At 39.0% G+C, this 24,287-nt stretch overlaps 1 protein-coding gene across 6 annotated transcripts in view; it reads left to right on the top strand.

Annotated features, from left to right (window-relative positions):
• The window catches only part of LOC135216191 (sialin-like), a 380,051-nt gene that overhangs the window by 331,394 nt on the left and 24,370 nt on the right, over positions 1-24,287 (top strand). Inside the window, exon 13 of one of the 6 annotated variants that reach the window (XR_010314828.1) lies at positions 683-761. The exons of the other annotated variants lie outside the window; for them this stretch is intronic. The gene's annotated coding sequence lies outside the window, so the exon portion shown is untranslated. The remainder of the gene's footprint in view (positions 1-682; positions 762-24,287) is intronic. 6 annotated transcript variants of the gene reach the window in all.

Here is a 24,287-nt window from a genome sequence, read left to right as displayed (position 1 = left end):
GAATGGTGTAATGTAGAATGCAGATCTAGGACTGTCTGTATTCTATGGGACACACTTTATTAATCTAGAGTACTTCAAAATCTTAGAAATATAATAAATCTTCAGCAGCATCATGCTTCATTCATTAGAAGCCAAACATCAAAATTGAAGGCAATATCAGCATAGATGTATAAGATATAAAATGCTGTGGCAGTCAGGATGATAAACTTGACATTTTGCAAGCAGTAAAGCTAACTATAGTCACAGGAAAATATTAGTCTGATATAATAGCATTTTCATTTAATCACATTTTTATGAGCAGCAAAAGTTATGTTGGAAAAGTTAGATGACTACCTAATTCTTTTTGTTTAACCAGTATGACCAGTTCAATAACATAGATTTATTTACATACAACCCAGTATACTTATGGGCCTTCCCATTTGCCACACAAAATCCCGAGAGAAGAACTTTCATAATTAAAATGAAATATCAGCAGTAGTCAGATGCTGCACTCACGTGTATTAATAGATTAGATCTTAACTGGCAATCCAACTGATTTTTCATTTTCTGCGCCATCATACACACATCAGTCCTGATTGCCATGAGTTTTGAAGGACTTCTTTTTGCCCTGGGAGTACATATTACTCCATTCCTTTTCTTTATTTAGCTTTGTGCTTAATTATCTAATTTTATTAACTTATAGTTAGCTTCATGATAAGGACAGAGATCAGCTGGTTTGGTTCTCCTATTAGATGATAGCGCCAAGGATTATTTACATAAAGGTATTCCTTTTCTATTGATAAGAGTAAGACGCCTTTGCAGTGGATTGTCAAAATAGATTAGCAGTTTTAAAGACTATCCAAGGAGGAGCAAACAGTAAAGGAAGATTGGATTAATACCATGACTGTGTATCAATCGGTTGGAAAAGAATTACTGGGATATGAGTTACCAAGAAGGATGAGCTATGGGATACAGACAAAAATAAACAAAAGTAAAAATTTTATGCTGATGATTTTCAGGGAAATAATAACAAGAAGGATGAGACATGGGATACAGATAAAAATAAACAAAAGTAAAAGTTACATGCTGATGATTTTCAAGGAAATAATGGAAACAAAGCAGAATATGGTAAATACTCAAGAGTAGACAGTGAAGATAAGTGAAAATCGTAGTGAAATATGAGAGAATACTCGGGTACACAGGCTGCTTATGTTGACAAACCCATGTATTTAGGGGGAGGCACTGATGTTGTAGCATCCCACAAAATTATAAATGAAATATCCATGAGTGAAAAGAAAGAGTAAAATACCTGCAAAAAGGAGGAATTGGCCAGTAATAACATTAAAAGAAGAAGAAAGACAACTTTGAGTGGAACATTTTTGTGAGTTCATGAATAAAAGATATGCCACTTTCTTTTCAGAGGAATTTTATTAGTTTTGATATTTTTGAGATTGACCTCAAAATGCTAAGAAGGAAGCATTGGCTGCAGAACTTTGATGTGACTTATCCACGGACTTTCTCACAAACCATTATGGTATTTGCTGTTTCAGACATATTTGGTGATGTGAGACAATGGGTTCAGTGAAAGATACAACCAGTCCTAACTACTCTTCTCATGTTTTTGCTTCTGGGCCTGTGACATTGCCAATTTTACAAGATTTGATGCTGCGATGCAAATTCCTAACCTGTCTTCAGTCACAGAACTAAGTTCTCTCTGTTACTGGATATGTTCACACTGACTGAAGTAGATACACTTGAGCAGTTTCTTTGAGAATTCCTAAACATGTTAAAGTAGCAGGAATAGATTAAAGAAGGATGATGCTTTCAGTCAGATATGCATTCATTCTTCACATTTGCGTTGTGTAATACTTTCTGACAAATGTTAATGGAGAAGAGGACATGGCAACCTTGGACCATTTCAACTTCTGATTCCTTTTCATCCTGAAAGGTCTATAGGTAGCAGATCCTTTTATACCATTCCTCTTGCAGTGAGCATTATAAGGAAGTTCTTGGACAAGTGACTTCGTCTGCTACTAGGCAAAAATTTAAACTTGGGAAGCACACCATTACCTTCTAGACAACAGTAGACATATTCAGCAACCAGAACAGCTATGTCTTGAAGGAGGTCTTAACCCTTCACCCTCATCTGGAAGACCAGCTAGGAGGAAGTGAGTATGGTACTCCACCACTAATAAATCTGTTAATGGGGATTATCACTTGAAATGAAGGAGCTCATGCCTAGAGATTGAAGCAAAGCCATGGGTAGCAGATGATATTGTGTTGGTTGGTCATCAATTCCCCTTTTGGGAATAAACCACCCTCTCTCATTAAAGTCAGTAGACTACATGATCTGCAGTTTCATCTTGTTTTTTGAGTTGTGTTGAGTTAATTGAGGATTAGTCATCAGTTTTTGCTATCAAAGCTGACAGGAGGCTGGAGACTGGTCACTGATATCAGCCCACTGAATGAGCTTTTGGTACAAACTCCACTAAGGACGAAGACAGTGGAATAAATGTAGTGATAATTTTTGAAGGGAGGCCTTGCATCCATGGGCCGAAAGAGTGAAATAAATGCAGTGATCTTTTTGAAGGGAGACCTCCTTGCATCCATGGGCTTAGAGGATGCATACTTTTACAAGCCTATCTCTCTAACTTTAAGGATATATCTCTGCTTTGTTTGGATAGGGGAGTTATAATAGTTTTGAGGCAAGTTTTTTGGCTTTGTAACCATGCATATATTTTAGCCCAGTATTTGGTGCTAGTGGCAGCATGGGCGCATCAGCTTTGGATATAACTTCAAAGATATCTCAGTGGCAATTGTGACAGAATTAAGGCAGCATTTGACTCCAATATGTCAGGTTTCTTAAGATACTGAGCTTAAACTAGAAGGTTGGACTTGGTACCTTTGATGGGAGCAACATACCTGGAATATGGTCATGGGCATCAAGGAGGAATTAGTTCACCCAGAAAGCACAGGCTCGGTATTGTTGTCTTCTATCCAGTGGCTCCAGTATACTGGAGTCCAAATCATTCGGCTTAGTCATGACCATTCCCTAGCAGTATGTTGTGTCACCTGAAAAAATGGTTCCTCACAGCTGCCTAAGGTTGCAGTTGTTACAGCTACAACTTGTGACGTGGTCATAGGAGCTCTACTGAAGGATTATTCAGTTATAACCTTGGAAGATGTCCTGGAAGACCTTCAGTGGTGGCAGGACCCTCAGTCAGGTTCAGGTGGGAGTCTCATTGGTTCATCCTAGCCAAAAACACTGATTACAGATGGCTCAAGTAGGTTTGGGCATACATACAATGTAACAGGATCTTGGATGTTGCAGGAAAGGGACAGCTCATCAAATTCCGTGAGTTAGATTTCATCTGTTTGGATCTTTATGCATTCATTCAGTATATGGTAGTAGTGCCACAGCATCCTTTGCCATGTCTTCTGTTTCTAGCAATGATGAGGATATCTTTCTCTATCCTGTGAAGGCTATCACTGTCTACTTGTGTAAGACCAGAAGTTTCAGGGATGACAGTGCTACTGTTCCTATTCATGGCCTGGTAACTGCTCCTTGTGTCTAAATCCAAGCTCTACTGCTGTTATTTTAAAACAATTAGGAATATTCTTCTATTATATGTGCAGGTACTTAATGCTAATCTACCTTTTGTACTATTTCACTTGAGAGGTGTTCCAGACAAAAGGTTAACTAGTAGATGCAGTAATTTTTATTGTTATTTTTCCCATTTGTTTTTTAAATTTATCTTAAGCTTCATTTATTTACATATTTATTCGTTTTTTAAATTTTTTTATTTCTATTGTTTTTGTTTTTATTTTAATTTTTTATTTAAACATTTAATTTTTATTTTTTTAATATTGAATTTTTTTTCATTTTTGACCTGTGGGAGTGAAGTTATAAGTTATCTTTTCCTACTTCATCTTAAGCAATCTTATTTTTTATGACACTGATATGAGATACAGACTTCTAGGGTCACAGGGCTAATGCGTGTTTCTTCTCCTAATCCATAAGTCACTTACCTGATACAAACATCTTGCTTTATGCAGCATAGGGTCTTTTGGTTCATACAAGTTATTGACATACAAGCTATTAGAGATGTGATACCTTACTCATCCAGCTCACATGTTCTATGCTAGATCCCTCAGGCATACACAAACACTGGGGATATTTAGCATCTAAATCTCTCAAAATACCAATTCTGGAAAATAATTAAGGAGCTGTATTGGAGTGAAATAATATTGCTATAACACCAAAAGGTCTTTATTAAAACAATTCAAGTTTATGATGTTTGCCTTCCTTCCAGCCCCATGAGTGGAAGGTTATTGGCTAAGACACACCTGAGGATCCACAGTTAGATTCCTTCCTCTACTATTTATCAAACAGATGACTGATGAACTTGGGTGTGTTATGAGATTGTGATTGTCATATGTTTTAATGATTCCTTTTTAAAAAGCCAAACTGACCACATTATACTTTGATGATTATGAAGCTGCAGACTTGATCGTATTTTTCCTATTTTTTGTGAAGACTGTTAATAACTTAACTCCTAAGTTGTTTGTAGTTTCCGTAAGGTAGCAAGAAGCGGGTGTCAATTCACATGACAGAGGGCTGGTTATATTACTCTATTAGATAAAGATGAAAGTGATAGGCTATCCCTGCTGCTTGCAGCCCAATTTCTGTAACTCCCCTATCTAAAGTTTTTGAATGCTTGATAGTAAAACCTCGTAATTCCTATGGGGAAAATAATAATCTGTTCACTGGATTTCAGTTTGAATTTTACAAGAGCCTGGGTGGTTGCGATGCACTTCATTCATTGATGTGCAAAAATCCTAGATATCGGTTATGCAGTTTGCATGAGTGTTCTTGACTTTAGCACTTAATTAAAACATGTTATTCACAAGACCTCAGTTTTCAGAGCAACAGGTGGAAGTTAAAGTATAATTTCTTTATATAAGTTTTATGGGCACTAGAGAAACTAGAGGAATTTCACTCTGGTTCCTTCCTCTGTGGCAGAAAAATTTGTTTATTGAGAAAACTTTTAAGACTTATTTTGAAATCTGTGAACTTAAGAAAATTTTTCATCGATTAGTGTTTAATATTTTTGTTACCCATTTAGATTTGCATTAATGAATCTCATTTTGAATTATTTGAGGTGAATCTTACCTACTGTTAAAGTTAGCTATATCTCCACGCCGATCAGGCGAGTTGGCATTCAAACAAAAATCAAATGGCTGCCTGGATGAATGTCTAGTGTACCTGTTCTCCACCAGGTGTATTTCAAATGTTTTAGCTTTTGTCAGAATTCCCCTTTGCCGCCATTATGGTTAGGTGATTGTTGGTATTCTATGAAGTTTGGCTGGTTTGCACCTGTTTACGGTATTGTAATATCATTTTCATAGGATATCTTCCACTGGAAGCAAAATCAATACCACCAGGCTATTGTAGGAATGATTTTCGTGTAAGCAGGGTGTTGGAATTTGAAGTAGATCAACATTCGATTTGTACCAACTGCAGGGGTTCAATGTGTGATCTTGGAACTAGATGTGAGGAATGTAGGGGATTGTTCTGAGGACTTTATGTCTGAATATGTCAGATATAGCAAAAAGGGAAGCTGATAGATTGCGAAAGCAATTAGGAACATGTCAGTTCTACCCTACCTAGTGTCCCTTCATCGGCAGCTATCCTTACTCAGGCTAGGCATTTTGGTAGTGCAAGTATTGAGACTTAATTTGTAACTCCGCCTTCTGCTCCCCATTCGTTTCAGGAAAAGCATATCGAGAAGTTAGAACATGACATTAAACTTATTTCAAGTTATAATGCAAGTTGAACTGAGTTTGTGATGGGGAACGTTTTGAATCCATCGATAGTGTCCTCTCTTTTTCGCGTTCCCCTGTTTGAAGTAAGGTGCCTTGGACTGTTTTTGATATAATGTGCCTTGGGGGAAGTGTCAGCTACCATAGAATTGGGTCGGTTCTCGGGACGATGGGGTTCTGTACTCTCCAATATCTACTTCAGCCTCTTAACTTTTTTGCCTAAGGACCGTCTTGGTAAACATTAATCTTTGCTCCATATGAGATTAATAATATATAGTATGGGTTTATCAGACAGTTTTATTGAGTGTAAGAGAGTTTGACATATTCCAATATTACGTCGACTCACTCGACAGTTTAATCGATCTCTCATGTTTTAGTTATTCTAAATTCTTGTCTGCTAGCCTATTCCTCATTTCTACGTAGAAATGCTTGTGTTCGTTCATTGTATGCTTTTTCTTCGGCTATCGGCAAATCTCTTGCTACTGCCTCAATGTTTCTTTTTCAAGTCTGCAATGTTTTTAGTATCTAAGGTTCTTTCTAAGCTAGATACTATTCTAGCTTCAGAGCTTTCTAATGATGTGCCGTATAGGAATGCTTTCAAGTAAGTTGATTTGCTTTTGGACGAGGCAGGAGAGTCGTTGTAACTCCTTTCCCTTTCCTCCCAATCTTTCCCATTTTCTTTTGCGCCTCGTTTTCTTTCCCTCAGTTGACTCGTGTGGATGTAGCCGAGTTCATGAGTCGCTTAAGACTGTTTCCCTTTCATTGAGTTGTGGATGCAATACAGTAATACTCAGCTGCTGTCACCTTCTATCGACAAGTTTCGCTTCCTGTTGCCAGGTGTTACGAAGAAAGAACAATCCTTTAGGCTCTTTTGTTTTACCTCCTGTCGGCAGCTGTCTCCTCCTGTTGCCCTCTGGCGGAAGAAGAGTATTAATTGGGGAAACTCCGATGTGATTTTCATTTATTACGTTTCGCTGTATCCTCATTTAGTTGAGGAAAGAGGCCACATTCTCATACTCGGATGCACAAAGCACCTTTTAGGTCTGCCATGGCTTGTCTCCTTGTTTCTTATGAAGTCGCGGAGAGCTGAAGACTGCCCTTTGCAATACAAGTGCTTAATGGCGCTTTAACCGTCTTTAGCTAGGAGGTTTGGTTTCTTTTTCTTTCCTGTGGAGAGACGAACTCGAGACTTGACAGGTGCTTTGGTCATGCTTGGAGTCTCAGTCTAGCTTGTTGAGTTGTTACCTTTAACTCAGTACGTTGTCTCATCCCTGCATCAGCTTAGAGAAGTGGAGGTACCAACCTAGCGAGTTTGTGAAGCCAGCTTTAAGGTTTTGATAGTCAGGAGTGTATCGAGGAAGAGTTAACCTGTTTCTGAAGCTGCAGAATGATGTCCTCATACTTATAGTAACTTGGTTTGGAAGAAGTTAGAACATTTTTGCTTCCTGTCAGCTTATGCAGCTCAGGTTAAGGCGATAAGGGAGTATTATGTTGGTACAGTTTTGTTTTATAGTTTTTGGGGATAAGTTCAGACCTCAGGTTCCGGTAGGTGGACAGTTGCAATATCCTTGCATGCTTGGAGAGACTTGAACCAGTACCTCACATGGTTGAGACAGTGAAGAGAAGTTGTGATTCTGTTTTGGTTTATCCTCCACTGGTTTAATCTCCTACTTATAGCTGTTCCTTTGTCTTCTTCAGCAGAAGGCTCTCTCTTTTTAGTAGGAGGTTGTATATAGAGAGAATGAGTGGAGCAGGCAGTAATTCAATGTGATTTTACCTCTGTCTTCCCTAGCTCCATAAGCAATTGGAGATAGGCAGTTATTCTTAGACATTTTGAGACTGAATAACAGGAAGTGTCTGTACACACAATTTTTGGTTTTCTAACACGGTTTTAGTGCCTTTCAAAAGAACGGTCAGACTTGTGGTAGACATGCAGAAATGTATTCCTCTTACCAGTATGGAAGAGCTATGGGAGTTCCATTTGACAACGTCTGGAGAGAGAGGAGAGAGAGAGAAGAGACGAGAGAGAGAGGAGAAGGAAGAGAGAGAGAGAGAGAGAGAGAGAGAGAGAGAGAGAGAGAGAGAGAGTAATTGGTGGATAGATAGTTAACGATTGAATTATCTGTTGGTGAGTTCTGGGTTGTCTGCTGGTGCAGTTGCTGTTAGTTATTGGGATCAGAGTTTTGAGTCAGTCTTTTAGTCTTGGGTGAGAGCCTGTGATAGTAGTGTCGGCAGCAGTCTATTGAAGGCATTGAAAGTCAGTTAAGTTTTGTGTTTTATTGATTTGTTGTTAAGTTGATATTGTTTGCTTTGGAGTCGTTGTGCCTGTGCTGCTGGATTTGTTGTGCTTGTGAGTTCCCTGTTGGGGTTCATATAGTGAGTTGTTGTTGATGGTTGGTTGTTGTTGGTTAAGCTGTTGTGGTTTCTTGGTGTGTGAGTTGTTGGGGTTGTTGTTGGTGAGCTGCTGTATTCCTTGATGTAGTTAGGGTGAGTGTGTTGCCTTTTTGTATTGTTGTTTTTTGTGTTAGTGATTGTTCGTGCAGTGTTCTTTTGTTGTGGTTGTATTCCTTGTTTGTTGTTGTGTTGTTGAGTTGTGGTTGTGTTCCTAGTTGGTTTACTGTTGTTGAGTTGTGGTCCTTGGGTGTTGTGTTGTTGTTGTGTTGTTGGGTTGTGGTCCTTGGTTATTGTGTTGTTGTTGAGTTGTGGGGTTGTGATCCTGGGTTGTGGGGTTGTGGTTCTTGGTTGTTGTCTTTGTTGTTGTTAGTGTCTCAGCAACCTCAACCAGCAGACAGCACAGCATAGCCCTGAGTATCTGCAGTTGGGTGAGTACATGTATTTGTGTTTTTTGTTCTGTATGTAGGTATAGGTCAATTGTCCTGATTGTATTCCATATTGTAAAGTGGAAAGTGTGACTGAGGGTGAGTTTGGCAGCTGGATTGATTAAGTTTATGTGGGGGGGATTTGCCCGCTTGTTTTTAAGCTTGGGACGATTGGGTAGTGAGTTGTGTGATTGGTGGAGAAAGTGAGGATGGAAGGGTTGAAGGAGATGGAGAGGCTGAAGCAGGAGCTGTGGTTGGCAAGGGAAGCTAAAGAAAGATGGGAAGTGGAGAATGAGAGGTTGAGGGAAGAGCTGAAGAGTGAGTTAGAGGAAATGAGAAGAATGCTAAGGAGTGCATAAGTGGAAATGAAAGAAGAGTTGAAAGGAGCGGAAGAGAGAATGGTTGAGAAAATGAACGAAAAATTCGGGGTAATGATGAATGCAGTCAGGAGATAATGAAGGGGTTTATGGGAGAGGGTGCAGTAGGAGGTAGGCCTACTGGGTTTTGTGATGGGCTAGGAGTGATCAAGAAAGTGGAGACTAGGACTGAATACATTGGGGAAAGGGCTGAGAGTGATTTAGATAGCAGTGAGTGGAAATAGGTGGGTAGAAAGAAGAAGGCTAAGAAGAGTGTAGTCAAGAGTATGGACATGAGTATGGAAGTGAATTTGCTGTATTCAGAAGAGGGAAAGAAAGGTCAGAATGGAAGTAGCAAAAGTGAGAGTGAGAGAGCAGGAAGTACGAAAGGCTGTGTATATGAGAGAGGTACCCCGATGTGCACAATGTGAGGAACATGGTAGTAGGGACATAGGGGACTTTTTTGAGGAATATGAGAAGTATTGTGAGGCTAAGTATGGGGATAACAAGAGAATCTGGGCAAGAGAGTTAGGTAGCTTTTTGACGAGATTTTTGTTGAGTATGTATGGGGTAATGATGAGTGTAGGGAATGTGCCATATGAGAGTGTGAAAGCCAGGATTGTGGAACAGGCAAAGAGGATAAAGAGTAGCATTAGATATAGGAGAAAGCATGATTTTGAAAAGACAAGAATGAATGTTGGCGAGTCATTGTCAATGTATGTCTGTAGGTTAGAAACATAGCCAGGAAAAAGTTTGGGGACAAAGGGATAAATGAGTGTAAGGAGTTAGTGTGAAAGTTGTTGGCGACTGTACCAGAGAGCATATACGAGTTTATAAATCTATAACATAAGGAGAAAATGCAATGGACGAATGAAAGGTTATTTGGAACGATATTTTAGAAATAGTAGAGAATTACGAGGTAGTTAGATGTATGAAAGAGAGTAGGAGTGTTAGTGTTAGGACTGAAGTAGCTGAGGTTATGAGTTTAAAAGCTATAGGGAGGCAGTTTTAGTAGGGCTGAGGTGATGGCAGAGTGAGTGAGCGTAGTTAGCCCTAAAAGAGATAGGAGTGCGAGTGTTGGAAGAGTAGGGTCAGTTAGTTGTGAGCGAGAGCAGCAGGGTTACAGGTGTGGTAAGCCAGGACACAAGAAGAATGAATGTTGGTAGGCGTTAAAAGTGTGTTTCGGGTGTGGGCAAACGGGCATTTAGTGAGTGAGTGTAAGAAAGATAGGGATATTTAATGTTACAGGTGTGGACAGGTAGGGCACATAGCTAGTGGATGTTGGGTTACCTGTATGAACGTGGTTTGCGGCAACTGCGGGAAGAACGGACATTATGCTAGGATGCGTAAAGAACAGCGTGCGAAATGTGTTGAATGTGCCTTGGGGGAAGTGTCAGCTACCATAGAATTGGGTCGGTTCTCGGGACGATGGGGTTCTGTACTCTCCAATATCTACTTCACCCTCTTAACTTTTTGCCTAAGGACCGTCTTGGTAAACATTAATCTTTGCTCCATATGAGATTAATAATATATAGTATGGGTTTATTAGACAGTTTTATTGAGTGTAAGAGAGTTTGACATATTCCAATATTACGTCGACTCACTCGACAGTTTAATCGATCTCTCATGTTTTAGTTTTATTCTAAAGTTCTTGTCTGCTAGCCTATTCCTCATTTCTACATAGAAATGCTTGTGTTCTTCTTTGTATGCTTTTTCTTCGGCTATCGGCAAATCTCTTGCTACTGCCTCAATGTTTCTTTTTCAAGTCTGCAATGTTTTTAGTATCTAAGGTTCTTTCTAAGCTAGATACTATTCTAGCTTCAGAGCTTTCTAATGATGTGCCGTATAGGAATGCTTTCAAGTAAGTTGATTTGCTTTTGGACGAGGCAGGAGAGTTGTTGTAACTCCTTTCCCTCTCCTCCCAATCTTTCCCATTTTCTTTTGCGCCTCATTTTCTTTCCCTCAGTTGACTCGTGTGGATGTAGCCGAGTTCATGAGTCGCTTAAGACTGTTCTCCCTTTCATTGAGTTGTGGATGCAATACAGTAATACTCAGCTGCTGTCACCTTCAATCGACAAGTTTCGCTTCCTGTTGCCAGGTGTTACGAAGAAAGAACAATCCTTTAGGCTCTTTTGTTTTTACCTCCTGTCGGCAGCTGCTCTCCTGTTGCCCTCTGGCGGAAGAAGAGTATTAATTGGGGAACTCCGATGTGATTTTCATTAGACGTTTCGCTGTATCCTCATTTAGTTGAGGAAAGAGGCCACATTCTCATACTCGGATGCACAAAGCACCTTTTAGGTCTGCCATGGCTTGTCTCCTTGTTTCTTATGAAGTCGCGGAGAGCTGAAGACTGCCCTTGCAATACAAGTGCTTAATGGCGCTTTAACCGTCTTTAGCTAGGAGGTTTGGTTTCTTTTTCTTTCCTGTGGAGAGACGAACTCGAGACTTGACAGGTGCTTTGGTCATGCTTGGAGTCTCAGTCTAGCTTGTTGAGTGTTACCTTTAACTCAGTACGTTGTCTCATCCCTGCATCAGCTTAGAGAAGTGGAGGTATCCAACCTAGCGAGTTTTGTGAAGCCAGCTTTAAGGTTTTTGATAGTCAGGAGTTGTATCGAGGAAGAGTTAACCTGTTTCTGAAGCTGCAGAATGATGTCCTCATGCTTATAGTAACTTGGTTTGGAAGAAGTTAGAACATTTTTGCTTCCTGTCAGCTTAAGCAGCTCAGATTAAGGCGATAAGGGAGTATTATGTTGGTACAGTTTTGTTTTATAGCTTTTGGGGATAAGTTCAGACCTCAGGTTCCGGTAGGTGGACAGTTGCAATATCCTTGAATGCTTGGAGAGACTTGAACCAGTACCACACATGGTTTTGAGACAGTGAAGAGAAGTTGTGATTCTGTTTTGGTTTATCCTCCACTGGTTTAATCTCCTACTTATAGCTGTTCCTTTGTCTTCTTCAGCAGAAGGCTCTCTCTTTTTAGTAGGAGGTTGTATATAGAGAGAATGAGTGGACCAGGCAGTAATTCAATGTGATTTTACCTCTGTCTTCCCTAGCTCCATAAGCAATTGGAGATAGGCAGTTATTCTTAGACATTTTGAGACTGAATAACAGGATGTCTGTACACACAATTTTTGTTCTAACACGGTTTTTAGTGCCTTTCAAAAGAACGGTCAGACTTGTGGTAGACATGCAGAAATGTATTCCTCTTACCAGTATGGAAGAGCTATGGGAGTTCCATTTGACAACGTCCTGGAGAGAGAGAGAGAGAGAGAGAGAGAGAGAGAGAGAGAGAGAGAGAGAGAGAGAGAGAGAGAGAGAGTGTAATTGGTGGATAGATAGTTAACGATTGAATTATCTGTTGGTGAGTTCTGGGTTGTCTGCTGGTGCAGTTGCTGTTAGTTATTGGGATCAGAGTTTTGAGTCAGTCTTTTAGTCTTGGGTGAGAGCCTGTGATAGTAGTGTCGGCAGCAGTCTATTGAAGGCACTGAAAGTCAGTTAAGTTTTGTGTTTTATTGATTTGTTGTTAAGTTGATATTGTTTGCTTTGGAGTCGTTGTGCCTGTGCTGCTGGATTTGTTGTGCTTGTGAGTTCCTGTTGGGTTATATGTGAGTTGTTGTTGAGGGTGGTTGTTGTTGTTGGAAGCTGTTGTGGTTTCTTGGTGTGGTTGTGAGTTGTTGAGGGTTGTTGTTGGTGAGCTGCTGTGATTCCTTGATGTTGTTAGTGGGTGAGTGTGTTGCCTTTTTGTATTGTTGTTTTTTGTGTTAGTGATTGTTCGTGCAGTGTTCTTTTGTTGTGGTTGTATTCCTTGTTTGTTGTTGTGTTGTTGAGTTGTGGTTGTGTTCCTTGTTGGTTTACTGTTGTTGAGTTGTGGTCCTTGGGTGTTGTGTTGTTGTTGTGTTGTTGAGATGTGGTCCTTGGTTATTGTGTTGTTGTTGAGTTGTTGGGGTTGTGATCCTGGGTTGGGGTTGTGGTTCTTGGTTGTTGTCTTTGTTGTTGTTAGTGTCTCAGCAACCTCAACCAGCAGACAGCACAGCATAGCCCTGAGTATCTGCAGTTGGGTGAGTACATGTATTTGTGTTTTTTGTTCTGTATGTAGGTATAGGTCAATTGTCCTGATTGTATTCCATATTGTAAAGTGGAAAGTGTGACTGAGGGTGAGTTTGGCAGCTGGATTGATTAAGTTTATGTGGGGGGGATTTGCCCGCTTGTTTTGAAGCTTGGGACGATTGGGTAGTGAGTTGTGTGATTGGTGGAGAAAGTGAGGATGGAAGGGTTGAAGGAGATGGAGAGGCTGAAGCAGGAGCTGTGGTTGGCAAGGGAAGCTAAAGAAAGATGGGAAATGGAGAATGAGAGGTTGAGGGAAGAGTGGGAAGAGCTGAAGAGTGAGTTAGAGGAAATGAGAAGAATGCTAAGGAGTGCATAAGTGGAAATGAAAGAAGAGTTGAAAGGAGCGGAAGAGAGAATGGTTGAGAAAATGAACGAAAAATTCGGGGTAATGATGAATGCAGTGCAGGAGATGATGAAGGGGTTTATGGGAGAGGGTGCAGTAGGAGGTAGGCCTACTGGGTCTTGTGACGGGCCAGATGTGATTAAAGTGGAAGAGCGAGTGGATGAGAGTACGAGTGACGAAGGTGATTTGGTTGTGATAAGTAAGGGAAAGAAGGGGAAGACACAGGAAAGGATAAACCTGAGTTCAAGAATAAGAAGGGGGCTGAGGAAAAAGAAGAAAACTAAGGGGAAGAAAGCTAGTAAGGGTAACAGACAGGATGAGACTAGGACTGAATACATTGGGGAAAGGGCTGAGAGTGATTTAGATAGCAGTGAGTGGAAATAGGTGGGTAGAAAGAAGAAGGCTAAGAAGAGTGTAGTCAAGAGTATGGACATGAGTATGGAAGTGGATTTGCTGTATTCGGAAGAGGGAAAGAAAGGTCAGAATGGAAGTAGCAAAAGTGAGAGTGAGAGAGCAGGAAGTACGAAAGGCTGTGTATATGAGAGAGGTACCCCGATGTGCACAATGTGAGGAACATGGTAGTAGGGACATAGGGGACTTTTTTGAGGAATATGAGAAGTATTGTGAGGCTAAGTATGGGGATAACAAGAGAATCTGGGCAAGAGAGTTAGGTAGCTTTTTGACGGGATTTTTGTTGAGTATGTATGGGGTAATGATGAGTGTAGGGAATGTGCCATATGAGAGTGTGAAAGCCAGGATTGTGGAACAGGCAAAGAGGATAAAGAGTAGCATTAGATATAGGAGAAAGCGTGATTTTGAAGAGACAAGAATGAATGGTTGGGAGCGAGTCATTGTCCAATGTAATGTCTGTAGGTTAGAAACATAGCCAGGAAAAGTTTTGGGGGACACAAAGGGATAAATGGAGTTGTAAGGAGTTAGTGGGCGAAAGGTTGTTTGGCGAACCTGTACCACCAGAGAGCATATACGAGTTTATAAAATCTAAAACATAAGGAGGAAAAATGCAATGGACGGAATGAAAGGTATTTTTGGAACCGATTATTTTAGAAACTAGTAGAGAAATTACGAGGTAGTTAGGTGTAATGAAAGAAAGAGGTAGGAGTGTTAGTGTTAGGACTGAACGTAGCTGAGGTTATGAGTTTGTTTAAAAGCTATAGGAGGCAGTTTTTAGTAGGGCTGCAGTTGACTGGCAGAGTTGAGTGGTTGATAGGGGCTGTTTAAGGTCAAATAAATCGTGGAGTCGTAGTTTAGATAAAAGAGATAGGATAGTTGGCGATGTGTTGGAAGAGGTTGAGGTCAGTTAGTTGTGAGCGAGAGCAGCAGGGTTACAGCTGTGGTAAGCCAGGACACAAGAAGAATGAATGTTGGTGGGCGTTAAAAGTGTGTTTCGGGTGTGGGCAAACGGGCATTTAGTGAGTGAGTGTAAGAAAGATAGGGATATTTAATGTTACAGGTGTGGACAGGTAGGGCACATAGCTAGTGGATGTTGGGTTACCTGTATGAACGTGGTTTGCGGCAACTGCGGGAAGAACGGACATTATGCTAGGATGCGTAAAGAACAGCGTGCGAAATGTGTTGAATGTGGAATGGAAGGTCATGTGGCAAGTGTGTGTAGGCGAAAGAGGATGAGTCAGGTTGGGAATTCAGAAACTAAATGAAAAGGGGATTCAGTTGGGTGGGTCCTCTAGTATGCGACAGTGTGTTCGGGAAAATGTGATGAGTGAGTGGTTTGGAGTGAATAAATGTGAGCCAAGCATCAGTGAGCAAATGGGTCTGGGAGATCGGCGGTTAGTGTTGGTTGAATATAGAAGAATGAGGAAGAAGGTAAGGAAAGGGAATAAAAGGGAGAAACGTGAGCTGCATGATAGAGTGGTTAGTGTTAGGGTAAAAATGGTGGATAGGGCATGTAATATGGATGACTTTGAGGAGAGGAATGATACATATAGCAGGTGTGGGTTTGAATTGTCAGGGTTTAGTGAAGTTTCACCAGGAAGGGAATCAGTGGGTAAGGATGTGGTTGGCAGTATGAACGAGTTTCTTCTGGAGTTTGGCAGGAGTGTAAATGAGGTAAGTAATCTGGTGGCAGAGTTACAAGAGATATTAGGACGAGTTATAAGGGGTAGATGAGATAGTGAGTGGGATTTGGGAGGATAGTAGTGAGGGAGACGGTAATGGGAGTTTGACTGGAAGTGGTCTGGGAGAAGTGGATGGCAGTGTAACTGAGAGAGTGTATGAGGGCCCTCCAACGAGATCCAGGGGGTCTGTGTCCGAGCATCCGTGAGTGTTGCGGAAGGCTATTTAGTGTGGGTGTTGCGAGTGTAAGGGGACGTTGTCAAATGTAAGGGGGGAGGAAATATGGAGGAGTTATGGGAGTTCCATATGACAACGTCCTGGAGAGAGAGAGAGAGAGAGAGAGAGAGAGAGAGAGAGAGAGAGAGAGAGAGAGAGATTGTAATTGGTGGATGGATAGTTAACGATTGAATTGGCTGTTGGTGAGTTCTGGGCTGTCTGCTGGTGCAGTTGGTGTTAGTTGTTGGGATCAGAGTTTTGAGTCAGTCTTTTAATCTTGGGTGAGAGCCTGAGATAGTCTATTGAAGGCATTGAAAGTCATTTAAGTTTTTTGTTTTATTGATTTGTTGTTTAGCTGTTGTTAAGTTGATATTGTTTGCTTTGTAGTTTTTGTGCCTGTGCTGTTGAATTTATTGTTCTTGTGAGTTCCTGTTGGGTTACATGTGAGTTGTTGTAGTTGAGGGTGGTTGTTGTTGTTGTTGTTGGAAGCTGTTGTGGTTTCTTGGTGTTGTTGAGAGTTGTTGTTGGTTAGCTGCTGTGATTCCTTGGTGTTGTTAGTGGGTGTGTATGTTGTCTTTTTGTCTTGTTTTTTGTGTTAGTGATTGTTTGTGCAGTGGTCTTTTGTTGTGGTTGTATTCCTTGTTTGTTGTTGTGTTGTTGAGTTGTGGTTGTGTTCTTTGTTGGTTTGCTGTGTTGTTGAGTTGTGGTCCTTGGGTATTGTGTTGTTGTTGTGTTGTGGTCCTTGGTTGCTGTGTTGTTGTTGAGTTGTGGGGTTGTGGGGTTGTGGTTCTTGGTTGTTGTCTTTGTTGTTGTTAGTGTCTCAGCGACCTCAACCAGCGGACAGCACAGCATAGCCCTGAGTATCTGCAGTTGGGTGAGTACATGTGTTTGTGTTTTTTTGTTCTGTGTAGGTATAGGTCAATTGTCCTGATTGTATTCCATAGTGTAAAGAGGAAAGTGTGACTGAGGGTGAGTTTGGCAGCTGGATTGATTAAGTTTATGTGGGGGGATTTGCCCGCCACACCAGTACATCCTGTCATGCAAGTTTCTTCACGATGTATTTACAAGAAGGCATTGCTGTTCTGTGCCCCTTGTTTGGGTTAGTGTACAGCGCCTCTATAAGTATTGTCTGTCAAAGATGACTAGGCACTTGCTTCTTGAATAATTTTAGGCCTGATAGAAGCTTCCTATAGGGTAGGGGCTTTCCTTATTTGGAAACATGGCCTCACTGGGGATTTTATCAGACAATCAGGCTCAATTAATGTACAGTCTCGGTGGAAGAATTTACGACTACAAGCAATATTCATTTGGAAGTAATCCTCCAGGTTCTGTAGGAGTTGTCCAGTTTGTTCTTAGCCTAAGTCTAGGTTTTGGTTTTTCCCTTTGTTGTGCAACACAAAACCAAGAGTTTTAACTAGTGTCATTACACTTTCATACAACATAGAATGGTCAGCACTACACCAGGTAAATCTTTCTAGATGTCAGGGCAGTGGAAAGACCATCAAAGATGCCTAGCAGGTTTATCCCTGGTCAGAAACAGTCTTTGTGGGAAGCTTGCTGCTTTGAGTGAAATAAACAACATAATATTGGTTTGATCATTCATTTTATGGAAGGACAGTGTTTAGGCGATAGGGGATTCAGAAAGAAGAGAATACCTACAGATGGCATTTACATCCAAAAATTCGGCAGTTGCTGTGGTTTTTGAGGAGCACTCATTTAGACTTACTAGCATGTAGATGAACTGGAACACCCAGACAATTACTACTCCTTTGATGGCCCTCAGGCTTGAGCACTGGATGTTTCCTTAAATTTGGCCTGATTTTGGTAAGTGTTGCCTGTAGACTCTACAGGCAACACTCAGCAAAATCATTTGCTCTGAGGCTACAAAGGCTCTACAATGTAGAACCTTTGTAGCCTCAGAGCAAATGATTTTCAGAATTTCTAGCGCTCTCTCCTATTCTTCTGTTAAGAGGAAATCAATTCTGTGCACTTCCACAAATTTATGCATCTCCTTAACCGCTTGGAGATGTTAGAATGCCCCTCCCAATAAGGGGATTTTCAAGAATCTATCCTTAAAAAGGAAGACAGCCGTGGCCTTGGGTCAGAAGTAGTGGTCTGTGTATTGCTGAGGGTGCCATTCCAGAGGAATTTCAGCACCTGGAACCTTGTAGACATCAATGTTTTAATGCTTTTTTAGAGATGGCAAGACTTTTCGTTGTCTACTTTCAAAGTTATCGTTCCATACTTTCCTTGGTATCGCGTCATGTGCTTTTAGATGTTGCTGAAGATCAGCACCGTAAGGAGTTGAGATTAAAGCCCCTTCATCTCTATATCAGTCCCTCTCTCAAGTTTAGGTGCTGATTTAAACTTTATCTGAATTATTTACTCTGAAATCTTTTATTTAGTACTATTGGCAGTTAATGAATAAATTTATTGCCAGCACCCTTCTTTAAACTGTTGTAAAGGGAATGCTATTTGGAATCTGTCCAAAGACAAAAAGAGCCAGGGAGAACAGTCTCCAGGTGTTCAAATCTTCAGAATTGAAGCACCAGGTATCGAGGGACCATAAAACCCTTCCAGGAACTTAGGCCCCTGATGCTGAATCCTGTGGTGAGCACTTTGCAGGATCCCTCCTGTTCACCTCTCACCCCACCCCAAGTGTAGCCAGAGGAAGTAGAGGGAATTGGTGCGGAAGGTTGGATGTTCTCGCTCGCCTTGCTAGCAGAACTAGACGGAGAAGCGAGTCGTGGGCAACAATCAACCTGTGGTGATGTTCGCGACATGAGTCTAGGAGAGCGTTATCGCCCTGGAGACGCACTTTCCCAAGGAGGATTACAAAACTCTTGCATGGCAGGAGAAATGCTTGCCGCCACCGAGACTGGTCAGTCAAGTGAACATGATCATGGTTTGGGTGGAGTTGATTGTGCAACTGACTAGCAAGAGCTGGTACTGTCCTCCCGAAATGTCCCAGTCCCCTTCGAGGTTGAAACCTCTTGGGAGGACTGAACGGGGAGACCTCCTACTGGTCTCACCGTGTGCACGGCCTCATGAGACCATTATGTCAACCATGGGAATGGAGCAGTCCCTGTGAGAGTAATCACTGGGAAGATGTGAGTCACCTGAGCAACTCACTCCTTTCTTCCGCTTCGTGCCAAATTCCTGACGGCGAGCGGACTCAACGTCAGTCACTGGATGCATGCAAATCTGCAGATTTGCTTGCACTCGGGGAAGCTCACAAATGAGCAACTGACACGAAATGAGTTTTAAAACCTCTAGGACTAGCTCCCGACACGCTAGAACTTGGGGACAGCGTGATGGTTCCTTTTCCCAAAGGAACAGGAGAGCCAACGGAAGACCCAACTACCTCCTCAGTTCGAGGAGGCAGACACTTAGAAGTTCCTTGACGAGACTTCTTAGGGCGGAGGAAGATTATCTTCTCATTCTCTGGCAGAGGAGCCTTAGAAGTCAAAGGGGAGGAGGTTGAAGAAGACAATGATGACAATGTAGATGAAGAGGACGATGACGACACTTGACGAACTCTCTTCTTCTCGACTTCTTCGCCAACTTACGCAAGACTACTAATATAGGATAAAGCACAGTCACCAGCAGAAGTAAGTTAATAATCACAGGGCAGCTGTCCAGTGACTTAACTCCAGGATAACAGCGGCAAATTAATATGAGTTTCAGCAGGGGAACAGTATGTACACACACTCGAGGGCCTATATCACAGCATGCTAATGAGTCACAGGTACACTTCTGAGGTTAGGATAGCCAACATGAAGAGATATCCAACTATCTACTGCTGTAATCTACTATCACTCACTGTTAGGCTGTAGCATAAAGAAAATATGATGAAAAAAGGAAGGATACTCCTCTCTCCCAAAATGAGAGATCCCTCAAACATCAAAACCACACCCATGGCCCCCTCTTCGTCCAATAAGCTAGCGAAAATGGCGAAGGAAAAGAGGGAATTCTGGGAGAAAAAATAAAGCAATCTTTCGAACTTCCTCGCAGTAATTCTCCAAAGTATATGTGTAAATGTTAAATAAATGTAGTGTCCTCCCCTGACAATAAAGGTTGAAATTAGGTGATAAGGGTGTAGATACACCCTTGCCACTGACCCTTAACACACAAAGAGGAAAGGCGGCTAGGAAAGCTTATCACAAAAAGTGGGATTGTATATTATTAAAGCCAATTAATTATTGATATCAAACACAATATGTTCAAAATATTAAAAACAACGAAATCGTGATTAACAGCTAGTCAGCAAGAGCTCACAAACATGTCTTCAATGGAAGATGGTCATAAGCAAAGTGGAGTGTTTACATCCGGGCAGGCGGGTCTACTCGCCTACCAAACGGTAGTTACTGCATAACCTTGTTCAAGAAATTTAACGGCCATGTTCCAGATTCACCGTAAAGTCATTCCTAATGTAAAGGAACAAGGGTTGGTATATCGCGTATGAACAAAGAATGGTTTAATACCTACTTTTATGATGGTATGTTTTATCCTGTGGATTATATTTTGGCAATTTTCAATATAAAGTCAGTGCTCTGTATACATACCTTGTTTCATGAAGCCGAAAATCATGGATAGCATTTTCCTGGACATAAGGAATGCAATTCCTTTGTGTGTGTAAACCACTCATATCCTTTGCAGGGGATTAGTTTCCCTAATTTTCTGCTGTGTGTTAGCTGACATGGCAGTTCCATGTAGTACATATTTTGCTTTCTGTATTATAAATCTTACATGTCTTATAAATCTGGCATAGTTTGATTTTGATTTATATAGATTTTTGGCATTATGCCAAGCACTGGGGCAACTAAGGCCATTCAGCGCTGAAACGGAAATTGACAGTAAAAGGTTACAAAGGTCAACTGGAGGAAAACATCGCAGTTGTATATGAAACAATTGGTGGATGGTAAGATTGAAGAAATAATATGAACGGAGGTACAGTAAAAGGAATGAAAGTAGTTGCAGTTAGGGGCCAAAGGGAGGGACGCTGCAAAGAACCTTTAGTAATGCCTACATTGCACCGAATGAGGTGCACTGACGGCACTACCCCCCACAGGGAGATCTGGCATAGTATATTCCAGATCACAGTTCATGAATCTGAGATTTTTTCGCCTCCAGCCTTTGTAATTTTTTTATTTACGTATGAAACATACCCAGAAAGGTTTTCAACATGTGGTAGCAGAATTTGGTTACAATCCTGCATGCCCCATATACTTTTTAATTGGTTCAATGATTCCAGAGGAATGAAGCTTGATCCTAATCTTGTTTGACATTTTAATTTACTTACTTTACAGAAACACTATTAGAAATGGAAACACAAACACTATTAGGAAGGTTCATTTAGGATAGGGGCCCTACACTTTGACTTTCAGTGTCTTAAGGGTTGTCAGTCTGCTGAGACTGGATTCGTCACTGCCACCCAAGCCTGACACTATACTCTTGCTTGATCACATAAGCTACTCCAGTTCTGTGGGTGAAGAGGCATTCTGTCCAACCTCACTCCCTTTCATGGGTCAGTTCTTACAAAGGAAACAAAAATTAAATGGAGAAGGGAGAAGGCCCTAGCTAATTCCGTTTAGAGCAACTACTTAGGGACAAGCTATGAGGGGTATTCGTGTGGCTATGAGTGGTATCGCTGTGGCTATTCTCAATCTCCAAGTCAATGACAAAGGGCTTGGAGCTTGAGGGTTAGTGATGTAGTAACTGGTTATTGAGCCTCATGGGACAAACTGCACCTCCTACAATTGGTGCCTATAACTCAACAACACCTAAAAGGTTGATAATACTTCGAAAGGACCAAGTGTATGGAATTGTCTCTATTGATTTATATGTGCATGGTCTTATTTCCATTGTGTTCTAAATTAAAAGCTGTTTGGTATGCTTGTTGGTTATGAAGTCCTCTAACTCTTCTTTCTAAGTTACTCATGATTACATACCAGGTTTATGTAATAAATCTTAGCTCTGTATTATGCATGACTATTGGTATGCATTACTGCAGATACTTCACTATGAGTACACCTTTTACTAGAATGATGAAATGTAGAAGGACTGTTTGCATTTCAGAAGTTTTGACTTATTAAATTTACTTCACTATGAGTGCACCTTTTACTAGATTGATGAAATTTAGAAGCACTGTTTGCATTTCAGAAGTTTTGACTTATTAAATTTAGCTTCTCTCTTTTGTTAAGTACTTTACTTTTCAATGATAGGATTTGTCCTGTGTATTTGATTATAAGAGGAAGTAACACTTAGGTTTTCTTGGTATGCTGTGTAACTCATGGTCAGTACGACTAAAAGTACCAGTACACAGTAATGGGCTAGTAGTTTTTCTTCTTTGTTGTTTCAGAGAAGGATTACAGTTCTCTGCATTTAGGGAACTATAATGTTACGCGCATTAAAGTTTCTGAATGGCTTTTTGTGGGTTTTTCAGTCGGTCATTCATTTGTTCCTTGCTCAGTGACATTTCTTACATGGGGCATTGAGTCATCAGTTTGTTTCCAAGTTTTACAGGAGATAATTTGATTGCCTTCATTTTGTCTCCAAGCTCACATTTTGTGATGAGCTGTCATGACCAAAATGCTACCTCACTGCCATTACCCAGTTCTTCCTTGTACCACACAAATCCTTCACTCCATGAAAGTTTTTTTTTTAATGTGGTTACAGAAGGCACATGAGAAACTGGCCCATGGACAAAGATGTTAACAGATGAGGAGCTGATAACATCGAACTTTGTCAAAATTACACCGTTTGTGGACTTATTCCAGTTATGCAACAACTATTGTCCCTTTAAAAATGCCAAGTTTTTAAAGTTATCAAAGATTCACAATGCAATAACTATTGTCCCTTTAAAAATGCCAAGTTTTTAAAGTTATCAGAGATTCACTATTGATGAGGGAATAAAAATTATATGATTGCAAAATCTTTATTAGGCAAATATAGTATTCACAATAACCAAACAATGAATATCATATATTCATATACAATATATGCTCACCAACTTCTTTGTGTCAATGCTGCAACTGAGATTGTAACTTATGAGTGGTTCTGTACCTAAAAAATAAAAAAGATGACTTATGTCAAGTAATGTGAGCAATGCTAAAATGCCCCAACCTCCAAAAATAATATGGTGCACGTGACAAATTTACTCCCCCCTTCTATTTTCTAAACAATGCAGAAAATTTGTCCCACTATATATATATATATATATATAGATATATGTATATATATTATATATATATATATATATATATATATATATCTATATATATATCTATATATATTTGATCTATATATAGAATATATATATATATATATATATATATATACTATATACTATCTATATATATAGATATATATATAGATAAATATATAGATATATAGATATATATAGATAGTATATCTTATATTATATTATATATATATCTATATCTATCTATAGATATATCTATGAAGATTCTCTATAGATATACTCTATATAGAGAATATAGATATCTATATATATAGAATTATAATATAATATATATATATAGATATCTAATATATAGATATATATAGATTAAAATATATATAGATAATATATCTATAGATATATATATATATATAATAGATATAATAATAAGATATATTTATATATCTAGATATATATATAAGATATATAGTTAGATATATAATAGATATATTCTATATATAGATATAATATAAAATTAAAATATATATATAATATTAAAAATATATTAATAGATATATAATAGATATTATATATAATAGAGTATATATATAAGATTATATAATTTATATATCTATATATATATATATATATATATATATATATATAGATATATATAGAGACATATTATATATATATATATATATATAATCTATATATATATAGCTATCTATATTATATATATTAGAGATATATATATAGATATAGATATATATATTATATATATATGTATATAGATAGATATATGATTATAGATGGATATATATATATATATATAGATATAGATATGATATATATTATTTAATAATATATATATATAATATAACTCTATATAAAAGTCTATATATAGATGATCATTATTATATATATATTCTAATTTATATATATATCTATATATATATATAAATTATAATATAATTATATTAATATATATATATATATAATATATATCTATATATAATATGTGGATATAATCTAATATATATATAGGAGATCTATATATATATGATTATACATATAGAAATATAATTCTATATATATATATTATACTCTAGTATAATATATATATATATCTATTATATATTTATTTATATAATATATTTATCTAAATATAATGATAATATATTATATATATAAATATACTATATAATATAATATATATCTATATATATAATCTATATAATATATCATATATATATCTATTATATATATCTATATATATATCTATATATATTCTATATATATATCTATATATATAGATATTATATAGATATATATAGATATATAATTCGATAAGTAAAAAGATTATTAGA

The sequence above is a fragment of the Macrobrachium nipponense genome, chromosome 6, assembly GCF_015104395.2.
Source record: "Macrobrachium nipponense isolate FS-2020 chromosome 6, ASM1510439v2, whole genome shotgun sequence".
NCBI lineage: Eukaryota > Metazoa > Arthropoda > Malacostraca > Decapoda > Palaemonidae > Macrobrachium > Macrobrachium nipponense.
The sequence above is the reverse complement of the archived record's forward strand: the minus strand, read 5'-3'. Positions and strand labels throughout refer to the sequence as shown.